Raw genomic sequence first — 15954 nt, 5'->3', positions numbered from 1 at the left:
ATAGGCCTCATGCACACTTTGGCTGGACGATAACGACGGATCCGAGAAACACGGCCGGCACGCGGATGGCTTCCGTGTGCAGTCCGTTGTTTCAATGGACCAAATGAATGAAATGGCCGTGACTGTTCTGTCAAAAACGGGCAGGAGTAGGACCTGTCAATTTTTTGTCGGAATGGCCACACGGTTCCGTTAAAACAACAGAAGTGTGGATGGCCCCAATGAAATGACTGTCAGGGTGCTATCAAATAAAAAAAACGGATAGCACCCTGAGGAAAATAACTGAAGTGGGCATGAGCATTTTACCTACTTTGATACATTTTCTAGACTGAACACATTGTAACAAAAGCACTCTGCTGTGAGCAATTCTAGATTTGTATCGTTGTTTGGTCTCTTGATGTAAGAATGTTTCACTGACAGAAAGCAGAGATCTTGAAAATAGTAAGGAATTGAAGCACAAGGTATATGAGAAAGTTGCAGAACTTTTCATTATACAATTTACATAAGAATAGAAAACTCCAGTGAAGGTTATGATATCACAGACCGGTAGAGGTGCAGCATAAAACAGGAAAACTGCCCTTAAAACAGCTTGGATAAGAGTTTTCTTGTTAATGGGTTCTGATCCAGTTCTTGGCATTTAATATACAGCCAAAGGATTCAAGTACACGGCCATATAGTTCTGTATGGGGTGATGTGGGTTTGCCGAGTACAATATATGGAAAACACATTTTTATACAGGCTCCGTGTTGAATTGCTTAATTTTATGGTAAGGGTATGTTCACACGGGCTATTTTCAAACATTTTTCCGGCCGTAAATGGCCCAAAAAACGGCTGAAAAATCGGAAGTACAATGCCTACAAACATCTGCCCATTGACTTCAATGGGAAATACTTCGTTCTGTTCCGACGGGGCATTACGTTACGCCTTATTTTCAAATAACGGCGCGTAAAAAGACGCTCCGTAAAAAGAATTGCATGTCACTTCTTGAGCCGTTTTTGGAGCCGTTTTTGATTGACTCAATAGAAAAACAGCTCCAAAAACGTCCGTAAAAAAACGCTGCAAAAAAAGCGAGATGGTTAAAAAAATGGCTGAAAATCAGAAACTGTTTTCCCTTGAAAACAGCTCCGTATTTTCAGCCGTTTTTTGTTAAGCATGTGAACATACCCTAATAGACAAGCAGCATTTCATTATAAGCGTTATTTTCATATGGTGGCCACCAGGTGGCAGTGTGTAAACATGATTCATTGTATTACTGCCACTAACAACAGCTACTGGCAGGGAGTTGCATGTTGTCAGTCATCATACAAAGACTCTGGTGGGTAACTCCATTCTCCGGTGACCATTTCCAGGATAGATCTATAAAGAATACTGAGCAACTTTTCAAACACTTTGATGTATTTATATTGAATTACATAATGCCTTATACTCCAATCACATCTAGAGCTGCAATCATAATTCGGATAACTTTCTGTTATCACAGTACAATACATTTGGGAGCTCTAATGTCAGGTACACATCGCTAAACGACATGATCACATGATAAAGTGCAAACTGACTCGGATCATTTTCACGGACCCGATTCACCCGCTAAAGTGCATGGGTCCGTGAAGACTATCGGGTGCCACTCGGATGCCGTCAAAAACATTGGCATTGGGGGCGTGGCTTGGACATGGCGCTGACCAGACGTGCTGCTTGAGAGCTCCGTTCCTGCACTTCCATAACCCGCTCATAAGCATACTATAAGACACACTTGAACCTTCCTAAATGGTCAGGAAATCTAAGGCTACCACGGGGACTCCATACTGTACGAGGCAGATGTCTTCAGCCGGTTCCATTCAGCGATTTCTCACCGACGCTGCTGCCAGGCCGTCTCCCAAGATGGCGCCATTGGAGGGGAGACGAACTGTACCAGGATTCCCGCGTGCAGAGGAGTCTTCTTCAGGAGTTGCTACTGCGGCTACAGCATCAGGTACTGACAGTACCCCCTCTCCGGTCTTTGGCTCCCAGGGTTCGTTCCCTTCCCTGCTGGCGGGGGTGGAGATGGGCCCTTCTGGAACTGTCATAGCGCTTCCCGCTCCGTCCTGCTCGCCACGTGGGGTCAGTCATGACGCCCGGGTCTCTCATCCCTCATCCTCTGGCATGCTGGGGTCTACATCAATGCCTGCGTCTCCTCGGGATCTGGATCCTCATTTCTCCCCTCACATTAATGGCTCTGCTAGCATGGGCGATGATTTACAGGGCTTGAGACAGCAGCTCGCCACATTGCCCACTAAACAGGACATGGAGCGTTATGTGAATCATCTTGAGATGACTTATAAATCAGAGATACAGGCTCTTACGACTAATGTCTCTCAATTGTCCGATCAAGTTCAGCGCATAGAAGGCGATGTTTCATCTGTTACACAGCAGCAAGTCTCTCATGCAGAACGGCTGGATCATCACTCCCAGCAGATTCATGCTTTATTTAACCTGACTGAAGATCATGAGAATCGGAATCGCCGTAACAATATTCGGCTCCGGGGCATTCCTGAGGATATATCTTCGGGGCAACTCATACCTGTCTTACAGTCTTTGTTTAACTCCCTGCTGGAGCGTCCTGCTGTTGATCCATTGGAGCTGGATAGGGCACACAGGACTCTTGGCCCTCGTAACCCGGATCCTGATAGGCCCAGAGATGTGCTATGCCGTGTCCATTTTTTCTCTCTGAAGGAGCAGATCATGAGGAAGGCCCGAGATAAAGAAGAGGCTGGACGCAGCCTGCAGGGCTTAAGGGGAAGCCTCCATGACCTCACTGGTAGGGAAAGGGTTAATAGGTAAGGGAGAGTTGGAGGGAGAGTTAGGAGGAGGTGGAGGAGGGACAAGGAGGAGTCAGGGGGCCGTTGCTGAGCTTCCCGCTGTTTGCGGCATTGAGCCGGAAGCAGCGGGAGGAGTAACACAGGGAGAGACAAGCTCCCCGTTGCCCGCGCTTATAACAATGTCGGAGGCCGTATTATTAGAGCGGCTGCGTGCCGCTGATGTGCACCACGGTCCCGGATGGCTTGAGGAGACCGTGGCTGCATTAGCTAGGATCCCGGACGCCGTTTCGCCACGCCAGGCCCGGCGTTCGGGGTCTGTTGCAGGGGACAGGCTCCCCTCCCCCGGCCCCCTTACTAGCATTACTATGGCGGCGGGGGGGGAGTCGGCAACAACCGCTCCTGCTCGGAGCAGGCTGAGAGCGTTGCCGGGGGTGACGGCGACTCAGGCCGGGTCGACCCGTCCCTCCCGGCGGTCCCGACCTCCAGAGCGCCTCAGTCCTGAGGCAGTCCCGCGGACACGGCGTCGCAGAGGGAGCCCGATCTCGGACGCTGCAGGCCAGGCAGCTGGGAGGACCGCCCCTTCCCAGGCCCTGCGTCCTGGCAGGAATCCCAAGCCGCGACGGGGTCCGGCGGTAAGCAGGGAGTCGCAGGCCGGGCTCCCTGTCACCCCTCCCCCATCGGATGGAAGATTCGGAGGACAAGGTACGGCCGCCCCGCCTGGTGATGTTCCGGCCAGGGGGCAGGCTTCTTCAGGATCAGCGAGACGGACGTCTAGATCTGCAGCGACGGCGAGGCAACAGGTCCGGTCGGAAGTCTGGGTCCCGGCGGTCGGGCGGCAGGTTGCCGGCCCATCGGTCAGCGCGTCCTCATCCCCGTTCCGAAGATGTCGTTTGGATGGACAGTCGTCGGCGAGAGAAGAGCTGGAGGAAGGTGAACTGGACGTGTATCGTCGAGGTCAGGATGGTCCGGCTGACGGGAACACAGCGCCTGTGCAGCCCGGTGAGTGTATAACTCCATCATTGTCATATCCAGCGATTTTTATGTCGGGTATCGGCGGGGGGGCTGCTAGCGTCGCATCGGTGGCCGGTAGTGGCGCGGGCGGGCGCGATGGCGCGGGTTTGGCAGACTTAGTGGGTTGCTTGAGAGAGCTGGTCGGGCGCCTAGATAGGGCGGTGGCGCCGGTAGTCACGGAAGTGTCCCCGGCGGTAGTTTGGGAGGGTCCCAGGGAAGGGGGATTGTTACAAGCGCGGCCCGTAACGGCGGTTAGAGAGGCGGTCGCGGTGTCGGTACAGACCGAGGCGCAAAAAGATGGCGATCGGGTGCGTATTGATGATCGCGCTCGTGGGGAGGTGTATGTGTGTTTCGAAGGTCCGTTGGGGGCGCATTTAAAGCAGGAGGTGCGTGAGCGGATCTGGAAGGACGAATATGTAGAGATTTTTTCTCTCTTGCCGCTCGCTAAATTTAATTTGGATAAGAGCAAGCGGGACGAGAGTAAAAAGGACGAGGAGGAACGGCGGCGGTATAGGCTTATCCCGCAGACGTTCGTTAATTGGTCGCAGGCGTTCGCCATATTAGCCAGTGTGATAGGGGAAAAGGCGCCGGAAAATTGTTCGGCGTTGTTTTGTTATTTTGATGCTATTGGGGAGGCTCATAGGGCGTATGGGGGCCAGGCGTGGCTGCGATACGACGAGCAATTCCGTCAGCGAAAAGCGGTTCGGCCGGCGATTCGGTGGGACCAGAAGGATATTGCTCTCTGGTTACGGGTTACGGCTCCGGTTAGGCAGTCCTTCCCCGGGAGCGCCGGCCAAGGAGGCCAGTCTAGTCAGGTTGGACAAGGCGGCGGGGGAAAGGCAGGGTTTTGCTGGCAATTTAATGAAGGCCAGTGCAAGTTCGGGGCCACGTGCAAGTTCAAGCACGTGTGTTCGGAGTGTAATGGTGCATCACACGGGGCGGCGAAATGTATGCGGAAAAGGAGGTCAGGGAACCAGTCCTCCGCGGCTGGTCAAGGGGGTGTCACCGGTGAGGGTGGAAAAGATGGCCCCTTATCTAAATGAGTATCCGGACAGGGCGGCGGCTAAGTTGCTTTACGAGGGTTTTCGTGTTGGTTTCGTTATTTCCCGCCTCCTTATGAGGTTCCGGTTACGCGGAGGAATTTAAAATCGGCTTACTCGCATGCCAAGGTCGTGTCGGACAAATTGTTAAAAGAAGTTTCGTTGGGTCGCATGTCAGGGCCTTTTGTTGAGTCGCCAGTAAAAGATTTAGTTGTGTCCCCGTTGGGTATTGTTCCTAAGCGTGAGCCCGTAAAATTTCGTTTAATTCAACACTTATCGTATCCCAAGGGTTCGTCGGTAAACGACGGGATAGATCACGAGTTGTGCTCCGTAGCCTATACCTCATTCGATGAGGCGGTGGGGTTAGTGCGGGCTGCGGGTCCGGGCGCGCTGCTAGAAAAAACCGAAATCGAGGTGGCGTTCAGGTTGTTGCCAGTTCATCCAGAAAGCCAACGGCTGTTGGGCTGTTTTTGGAATGGGGCCTTTTATGTGGATCGGTGCCTTCCGATGGGGCGTTCCCTTTCTTGTGCGTACTTCGAGGCGTTTAGTAGCTTCGTGGAGTGGGTAGCGAGGGGAGTATCCGGGGTCGACTCGTTGATCCATTACTTAGATGATTTCTTGTGCGTTGGCCCGGGGGGTTCGCCGGTTTGCGGTAATTTGCTTTATGCACTACAGAAGGTGGCGAGGGATTTTGGGATCCCTTTGGCGCCAGAAAAAACGGAGGGCCCAGTAGCGACGATTTGTTTTTTGGGAATTGAAATAGATTCGGTGGCAATGGAGTGTCGTCTCCCTGCGGATAAGCTGGGTGCTTTGAGGCTGGAGGTACGGCGGGCTTGTAGACTGAAGAAAATGACGCTGCGGGAGCTTCAGTCGCTGCTGGGGAAGTTGAATTTCGCCTGCCGGATTATGCCAATGGGGAGGGTGTTTGGTAGACGGTTGGCAGCGGCAACGGCGGGAGTGCGAGTGATTTGAATAATTTTACGGATGCGGCTGGGGCGGGCGGTTTTGGAGCTTACGGGGGAGGTCCGTGGTGCGCAGGTCAATGGCCGGCTAGTTGGGTGTCCAGCGGACTCACGCGGAATCTGGCCCTGCTCGAGCTGTTCCCCATCGTGGTGGCGGCAACCATTTGGGGGGACAGGCTCAGGGATAAGAAGGGTCGTTTTTTACTGCGACAACATGGGGGTGGTGCTGGCCATTGATAACATCACGGCGTCCTCTCCTCCTGTAGTTCAATTGTTGCGACATTTAGTGTTGGTATGTTTGTCGTTGAACGCGTGGGTGGTGGCGGTGCATGTGCCGGGGGTACGGAATTGCATCGCTGATGCTCTTTCTCGCTCGCAGTGGGACCGGTTTCGGCAATTGGCACTGGGAGCGGAACGTCTCGGTTTGGCTTGTCCGGAACATCTTTGGGATCTGGTCTCGGTCCCGTAGAACAACTGATACAAAGGTCTTTGGCGCGCACGACGTGGAGTGCTTATTCTGCTTGTTGGAGGCAGTGGGAGGAGTGGGTAAGAGAGTTGGGTGACGTCAATACGGATAGAGACAGGTTGGTGGCACTTTTGTACTGGTTAGGGGACGCCTGGGAGGCGGGGTTTTTCAGTGGCAAATGTGAACCGGTTCATATCTGCGGTGGCGTTTGGTTTTAAGTTACGAGGCTTTCAAGATGTATCTAAGGAATGTTTGGTGCTACAGGCTTTGAAGGGGTTGGGCCGAGGTAGAGGGGAGGCGGATAGTAGAAGGCCTGTGTCGTTTGCTTTGCTTAGCCAAGTAGGGAAGGGTAAGCTGATAGTTTTGTTCGCCCTCCCGGGGTCGGTTATGTGCCCAGTAGAGTGCATGCGGGGTTTTTTAAGCCGCAAGCGGGGTCTCCAGATTTGCCTTTGTTACGTCATGTGGACGGGTCGTTTTGTCCAGGTTTCAGTTTGGAGATGTATTTAAGGAATGTCTGACGGCGGTTGGTGTCGCGGCGGGCTCATATTCATCTCATTCCTTCAGGATTGGCGCAGCAACTGCAGCGGGGCGCTGGGGGTTGGTTGATGAAGGGGTGCGGCGCATTGGTCGTTGGGAGTCCAACTGAGTTAAGTCCTATGTCCGCTCCATTTGTTATGAGGTTGTGGTTAACGCTTAAAAAATGTTTTGTATGGCGGTGTCTAATTGTTTTCCATTTCAGATTCGCCTCCGTGTTTGGTGTGGTTGCTGGGTCATTCGTACGTGCACTGGGTCATTCGTACGTGCCCGGACGGTCGCCAGTTGCGCATTCCGCGACAGGATGCGGTTGTGCATTGGCTGGGATTTAGAGGTATGTCATGGAGCAGGGGGTTGGCAGAATTCCAGACATAGGCCCGGCTTGATAGGGTTCCGGAGGTCTTAGTGTTGCACGTGGGTGGGGATGACTTGGGAGTCTGCCCCTTGCGTGAGTTGGTGCGGGATATCAAACACGATATGTTGGGTTTGTGGGTTTCTTATCCCAAGTGGTGATAGTGTGGTCGGACATAGTCCCGAGGAAACATTGGCGGTTGGCTAGGTCAGTGAAAGAGTCAATAAGGCTCGCATTAAAGTTAATCGGGCGGTGTCCCGTTTCGTAGCAAAAATCGGGGGCATTTGTGTGCGGCACAGGGATTTGGAGTCAGGAGTGGGGAACTTCTGGAGGGGTGATGGGGTTCATCTGACCGAGGTTGGCATTGATCTTTGGAGCTTGGCGATAGCAGAAGGAATAGAAAGGGCGGTGGTGGTGTGGCGGAACTCACAGGCTTAAGGTGGTCAAGGCCTGTTTCGCTGTGGCGGGGGGAGTCCTTGAGGCCAGTCAGTACAAAATGGTGGGGGGGTCGCATCGGGGGTATGCGTCCCCCAAAAAAGGTACATGGTTGAAGACTTCATCGGGTGTTATCCCTTTGAAGTGGTCTTCTGGTAGAAGGTATATCACTTGAAGGCTTCATCGGGTGTTATCCCTTTGAAGTGGACTTCTAGTGGTCGGTATATCACTTGAGGGCTTCATCGGGTGTTATCCCCTTGAAGTGGACTTCTAGTGGTCGGTATATCACTTGAGGGCTTCATCGGGTGTTATCCCCTTGAAGTGGACTTCTAGTGGTTGGAGCCATCTGCAGAGGTGAACGGTGCTTCCGAGCTGGTTTACGGCTGGAGGTAATTGGTGGTTTGCAGATGGCTAATTCGGTGTGTTCTTAAAAAGGAACATCTGAAGGGGCTTCAAGGACTTCCTCTGCTCGGGTTAATGTTAACGTTAAATTGTTATGTACGATTCTGACCCATGTTGGGTCAAGTGAATTATTAGGAGGAATTCTCTGGTGGATTCCTAAATAGTTATCCGAATGTTTCGGATTTAAATTGTTTTGATAAAACTGTGAAATTAATAAACGGCTGCTGTGGCCATTTCACATCCAACCTCGGTGTCACGTGTCTTTCCTAAAGGTGGGGGTGGAGGGATAAGATGGGTAAGGGAAGGTTCATTAACACACGACTCTACTTAGGAAGGTCAAGAAGAGGCTGGACGCAGCCTGCAGGGCTTAAGGGGAAGCCTCCATGACCTCACTGGTAGGGAAAGGGTTAATAGGTAAGGGAGAGTTGGAGGGAGAGTTAGGAGGAGGTGGAGGAGGGACAAGGAGGAGTCAGGGGGCCGTTGCTGAGCTTCCCGCTGTTTGCGGCATTGAGCCGGAAGCAGCGGGAGGAGTAACACAGGGAGAGACAAGCTCCCACCCTCCCGCCCTTTGTTTGTTACCCCTGTGGGGCTTTATGTACGTCCGTTTATGAGTGTTGTCTTTGTTTTGTGTGCTTATTTAACATGTTTTTCCTTTTTTCCCGGAGTAGGTTCTGTTGTCATGGCAGCTGGCGGGGGGAGTCCTTGAGGCCAGTCAGTACAAAATGGTGGGGGGGTCGCATCGGGGGTATGCGTCCCCCAAAAAAGGTACATGGTTGAAGACTTCATCGGGTGTTATCCCTTTGAAGTGGTCTTCTGGTAGAAGGTATATCACTTGAAGGCTTCATCGGGTGTTATCCCTTTGAAGTGGACTTCTAGTGGTCGGTATATCACTTGAGGGCTTCATCGGGTGTTATCCCCTTGAAGTGGACTTCTAGTGGTCGGTATATCACTTGAGGGCTTCATCGGGTGTTATCCCCTTGAAGTGGACTTCTAGTGGTTGGAGCCATCTGCAGAGGTGAACGGTGCTTCCGAGCTGGTTTACGGCTGGAGGTAATTGGTGGTTTGCAGATGGCTAATTCGGTGTGTTCTTAAAAAGGAACATCTGAAGGGGCTTCAAGGACTTCCTCTGCTCGGGTTAATGTTAACGTTAAATTGTTATGTACGATTCTGACCCATGTTGGGTCAAGTGAATTATTAGGAGGAATTCTCTGGTGGATTCCTAAATAGTTATCCGAATGTTTCGGATTTAAATTGTTTTGATAAAACTGTGAAATTAATAAACGGCTGCTGTGGCCATTTCACATCCAACCTCGGTGTCACGTGTCTTTCCTAAAGGTGGGGGTGGAGGGATAAGATGGGTAAGGGAAGGTTCATTAACACACGACTCTACTTAGGAAGGTCAAGGAGAAGTCTTATTACAAGGGGTCAAGATTCAGTTGTTATCCGACCTGTCCAAGATGACCCTGGATAAACGCTGAGTGCTTCGTCCCTTGCTGGATGTGCTGAGAGAGCATGAGATCTCCTATTCCTGGGGTCACCCCTTCCAGCTACAGGTCCGCAGAGATGGGACATTGCTGAGTGTTCGGTACCCAGGGGATGTCCCGGACTTCTGTGCTGCCCTCCAGGTGCCGAGAGTTTCCCTGCCTGATTGGCCGTATGTCCCTCTACCACCACAGCGCTCAAGGCCACGCCGACGTGGTCGTTCTCCCGCTTCTCCTATGGGTCGTCCTGGGGGGCGACATGCAGATCCGCTGTGATTTTGTATAGAGGTTTCTTGGTCAGCCATCAGTCGGCCTAGGCCGGTTAAGCCATAATGTTACTGCTTATATCTTGTGAGGCGAAGGTCTGATGTGTGTTTTATAATACCCAGATATGCTTGTTCTTTCGCCATAGCTAGGGGCTGCAGGTGCTCAGACTGATCAGTTAACCGGGATTAATTAATGTTCTTCAGCTGCCAGTACTACTGCACCATGTATGTTATGTGATTATATACGTTGTTACTAATTACATGCCTGTGCATTCATGCGGTAACTGTGTACATTTCCGGGAATGTAATGTTATGTAGGCATCTCTGTTTTGATCCTGACCAAATGTCGGCCATTATTTCACTCTCTCATGATATTGAGCTAATTGCCGTGATGTTCTTTCCGTTCAAGTGTTGGTTCTAAGATGTGTGATATTTGCAATGGGTTGGGGAGTGTGGGGCACTGGCTAGGCCTTGTCCTGACACTTCTCCTCTTAGGGACTCACTGGTTATATGCGGTGTATTCTTAATTGTTTCTCCTTGAGTAGCTCAAGGAGTAGGTGATTATTTCACCTTCCTGTTTGTCTTTGTTGTTGTCTCCCCCTCCTTGTTTGTCCTGTTGTTCGTCGCGCCTCTACTTAGCACATTGCTCTACGAGCTCCTTCAGTGAGTGGTGGCAATGGCACAATTGAAGACTTGCACCTTTAATACTAGGGGGCTTAATGTCCCAGAAAAACGCTCACAAATTTTATATAACATGCATAAAGAGCGGGTACATATTTTGTTCCTGCAAGAAACTCACTTTCAGACGGACCATACGCCACAGTTCACGAGCAGATATTTTCCGGCCTGGTTCCACAGTACCAACCCGGAATCCAAGTCCAAGGGTGCCAGTATAGGTATTCATAAGTCACTCTCGCATAAAATTCTGGATGTTCTGGTTGACCCGAATGGTAGATATGTTTTTCTCAAACTATCCATAAGATCTTTACTTTGGCTAATCTATACCTCCCCAATAAGGACGAGGCACGAGTAGGCCGATTGTACTTAAGGAAATTGGAGGAGTTCACTGAGGGCGTTCTAATTGTTGGAGGTGATTTTAATCTGACTTTTGATTCCAGACTTGACACCTCCTCGGGCAGGTCTGTTGTTCCTAAGTCACATTTGGGGGCCCTGAAAAATGTGATGCATTCCATGCAGTTGATTGACGTGTGGAGGATCCTTCATCCTCAGGTAAGAGAATACACTTATTTCTCCCCATTGCATAATATGTATAGTAGGATAGACGCTTTTTTGATTAGCCACCACTTGCTTACCTGGCACCCTACCTCTGACGTGGGCCCTATGATTTGGTCGGACCATGCACCTGTGTTTCTGACACTTACATTTCCTAATTCAAGGCCTAATTTCCAATCCTGGAAACTTAATGACAACTTGTTGCGGGATGCAGTATGCGTGGCGGCCATTAAAAATTCACTCACCGGTTTCTGTGAGGTTCATGAACATGAAGCTACTCCCTTGCCACTCCAGTGGGAGGCACTGAAGTGTGTCATTCGAGGGGTACTCCTACAACATGGGGCGCGGTTGAAGCGTGAAAAGGGGTTTGCTATTGCACGGCTCCTGATTCAGATACGGGATTTGGAATCATGTCATAAACGGGTTCCATCCTCACAGATTTTTGCAGAGCTCACTACAGCGAGAGAATCCTTGCGTTCTCTGATAGATCAGTCGCATGCTCGGTTCAGGGATCGGATGCGCAAGCACGCATATGAATATGCAGATAAATGCGGTAGGTCTCTGGCACGAATACTGCATCCCCGTACACAAGCGTCATATATCCCTAAAATTTCATCTCCCTCGGGTGTTGAGGTTCATGATCCGGTCGGTATTACTGACTGCTTTAAACGCTATTATTCGGCGCTATACAATATTAAAGGCCAATTTCATGATATGCAGGCAGAATCGTTACGGGATAAAATAGACCGCTATGTTCATGATACTGCGTTGCCGACCTTGGAGGAGGGGGTGGCTTTGGAGCTTGAGGAGGATTTTTTGGTAACCGAAGTGGAGCGTGCTATTGGAGAGTCGCCCTTGGGCAAACGCCCGGGGCCAGATGGGTTTAATAACAAATTTTATAAGGCATTTAAAGATCAACTGGCTCCTTTTCTGATGAAAGTTTTTAACTCGGTGTCCTCCTCGTGTCCCTTTGCGCCTCAATCCCTCGAGGCTCATATAACTCTTCTACCAAAACCGGGCAAAGACCCAACGGTGTGCGCAAACTTCAGGCCCATATCGTTAATTAATGTAGATGTGAAGCTTTTCGCGAAGCTGCTTGCCTCTCGGTTATCGCCGTTACTACCAGGCTTGATTTTGGATGATCAGGTGGGGTTTGTATGTGGTTGTGAAGCGCGGGATAACACCAACAAAACCCTCCTTTTGACGTCGTACTGCCAGTCCCGTAAGATACCGATGTGTTTACTCTCGATAGATGCCGAAAAGGCTTTTGATAGAGTGCACTGGGTGTTCCTCCGCAGTGTCCTGACGCAGGTGGGCCTTGGCACCACCACGGTGGATAGGATAATGGCCTTGTACCAAAGGCCTTCTGCTCGAGTTCGTGTTAACGGACTATTATCTGATCCTCTGTCTATTGCTAATGGCACGAGACATGGGTGCCCACTTTCGCCTCTTTTGTATGTTCTGGTCATGGAACACCTGGCCGTGGCGCTGCGGAACAACCCTAATATTAACGGTATACGCGTTGGCTCACGGCATCATAAATTGGCGTTATATGCGGATGACCTCCTGGTATTTATCACAACTCCCATGATTTCTTTGCCATCCCTGACGGAGGAGTTTGAGTGCTTTGGCCATCTAAGTAACTTTAAAGTTAATTACTCTAAATCGGAGGCCTTGAATATCTCTTTGGATCAACCTTTAGCTGCCCATCTTGCTCAGGTTTTTCCGTTCAGGAGGCAACCTAAATCTTTAAAATATCTAGGGATACATGTCCCTACACAACAGTCAGACTTGTATGCTCTGAATTATACGCCCATCCTACAGCGCACCATGAAGGACTTGGCGGAATACGGCGGGAACCGCATGTCGTGGTTTGGACGTATCAATGCGGTCAAAATGGATGTCTTGCCCAAATTTTTATATCTCTTCCAGACCGTCCCTATTGCAGTACCATCCAGTTTTTTCCAGGTTTTACATAGGGCCATTACTAAGTTTGTGTGGGGCTCCTCTAAGCCTCGTATCCGGTATGCTGTCCTTAGCCGACCAAAAGTAGACGGGGGCACGGGCCTCCCAGACTTTAAACGATACCATCAAGCGGCGATAATTATGAGAGTAGTGGATTGGTTCCGTTCGGAGTCAGGTAAGCAATGGGTGCGCATGGAAAAAGCTACGTCTCCTCTTGCATTATCCTCTCTACCGTGGCTGTCAGTCCTTCAGAGACAAACTCTCCCTCTTCCTTTCCTCACACGTCAGTTTCTCATGGTATGGGAACGGATCTTGGGCACTACGGTCCTTGTTCAGCGCCCGGGTCCCTTGACTCCTCTATTTGATAACCCTTCTTTCCCTCCGGTGGAGGGTGTTGATACATTCCTCCGTTGGGAGAGAGAGAATGGTGGATGTATATCTGAGACCCTTACTCCAGACGGTGCCATGTTGCCAATGACAGATGTATCGGCTGCCTGCCCGAGAAGGAGGTCAACCTGGTGGTCCTATTTGCAGTTACTGTCCTATATCTCTTCCATGGGTGATTGTATGGTCTTTCTACAGGATAAGACTCCTCTGGAACTCTACTTGTCCTTGCCCACAGCCCCTTCTCATGTGTTGTCTCACCTACATGGGATCCTTCTGCCGAAATTTGCTTTTTCTCAATTATCCTTTACTGCCGCATGGGACGAGGAAATGGGGGTTAGACACTCTGAGGAAGAGTGGGGTACCGCCTTCCTGTTAGCTCATAAATTACCGATGTCTTGTTTTTCACAAGAAAAGAATTACAAAATACTTACCAGGTGGTACCGCTGTCCGACTTTGTTGCACAGGATATACCCTGATGTGTCTGCTGATTGTTGGAGGTGTGGGGGGGCTCCTGGAACTATGTTGCATATTTGGTGGGATTGTCCCATGCTACGTCCCTTTTGGGGGAAGATTTTTGATCTAGGCAACAAGCTTTTCCATACTGAGGTCCCAACCTCGGCTTCCATAGGCTTGCTTTCTATGGTCCCGGGATCACTCCCACACCTCAAAAGGGGGATCTTTCGACATTTCTTGACTGCAGCGAGAACGGTGATTCCTCGTCACTGGAAATCACGTACTGTACCGTCCCTGGCGGAATGGGTAACAGAGGTGAATGGGATCATGAGGATGGAGGAGTTGCTGTCCGTGGATCGGGGCAAATCCGGGATTTTCGTCCAGAATTGGATAGTGTGGTCTGGATTCCGGGATGGTACTGATCTACCTCTCTGGTTGGATGGCAGGTTCTGAATTAATCATAGCACCTACATGATGCGCTTTTGTCTTTTGTCTGTATGTAATTTCCCCTTGTGGTCTGATGTTATGTGTGGTGTGTCCATATACTCAAAAGTGCTCTTATATGTGTCACTTCTCACTTTACGGGGGGGGGGGGGGTGGGGGCGGTCTCCCTGACTATTGCACTGATTTAATGCGAACATGATACTGTTATTGCCGTTATATCTCTTTTTTCATTCAATTTCAATAGGTAGGAGGCTACCTCCTATTGTTGTTCTTATACTTGTATATATATGTATACTAATACTGTTGATATGTTATGATGTACAAATTTCTACTTTTTTGCACAAACCGTGAAATGTTTTTGTATTGTTTTATTTTCAAAATAAAAATCTTTGATAAAGAAAAAACAAAAACATTGGCATTAGGCATTAGGTAACTGTTGTATAGTAGAAGAAAGGTCCAATTACCCCTTTACATGAAAGGGTCGCCTGAACTGTAACCCCAGGGGGATTCATCTGATCTTCAATTGTTGCAGGAGTTTTTCTGTAGAGTAATAAACACAGTTATGTCTATTAATGACACCTGAAAGTCTGAAGTTGACTTCATCGGACCAAGTTATTGTTCTAATAATGTCGTCTCCTTGTGTTTCTTCATCAAAATTGCCACAAAATTGTAATTAGACTGTTTGAAAAATCTCTCTCTGTATACCAACTTATGCACCCTCTGTATATTTATTTATGTTGCTTATATAGCACCAACATATTCTGCAGCTCTGTACAGAGATTATCATCAGTCACTGCGCCCTTTGGGGCTCACAATCTAAATTCCCTCTCTCACATCCACACACGTTGGGGTCAGTTTCATAGGCGCTTGCAGCATACCACCCAACTTTGTAGTTTTGTAAAGAGGGACACATTTCTCCACTGTTAAGCCACAACTCTAACCCACCCATTCTCCGCCCATACACACCCGGTTCAGCCCACCCAGTACAATGCTCCCATAGAACCCCATACACAGTATAATGCCCCTATAACTGATGCCCACACAGTTTAATACCCTATATCTGCCCTCTACACAGTATAATGCCCCCATAGCTGCCCTCCACACAGTATAATGCCCCATAGCTGCCCCCACACAGTATAATGCCCCCATAGCTGCCCCCACCCAGTATAATGCCCCCCATAGCTGCCCCCACACAGTATAATGCCCCCCATAGCTGCCCCCACACAGTATAATGCCCCCCATAGCTGCCCCCACACAGTATAATGCCCCCATAGCTGCCCCCACACAGTATATCCACATAGCTGCCCCCACACAGTATAATGCCCCCATAACTGTCCTCCACACAGTATAATGCCCCCCATATCTGCCCCCACACAGTATAATGCCCCCCATATCTGCCCCCACACAGTATAATGCCCCCCATAGCTGCCCCCACACAGTATAATGCCCCTATAGCTGCCCCCACACCACATAGCTGCCTCCACATTGTATATCCACATAGCTGCCCCCACACAGTATAATATCCTCATAGTATCTCCCATACGGTATAATGCCCTATAGCTTCCCTCGCACAATATAATGCCCCCATAGTTGCCCCCATACAGTATAATGCCCACACAGATGCCCCCATACATTATAATACCCCCATAGCTGCAGTTAATCGCTGGCCTCAGTAGTCATTCGCCATTCATGGCAGCATCACTGCTAAGGCAAGCGATTGGCTGCAGCGGT

The sequence above is a fragment of the Rhinoderma darwinii genome, chromosome 2, assembly GCF_050947455.1.
Source record: "Rhinoderma darwinii isolate aRhiDar2 chromosome 2, aRhiDar2.hap1, whole genome shotgun sequence".
Classification (NCBI taxonomy): domain Eukaryota; kingdom Metazoa; phylum Chordata; class Amphibia; order Anura; family Rhinodermatidae; genus Rhinoderma; species Rhinoderma darwinii.
Note: the sequence above shows the minus strand (reverse complement) of the source record.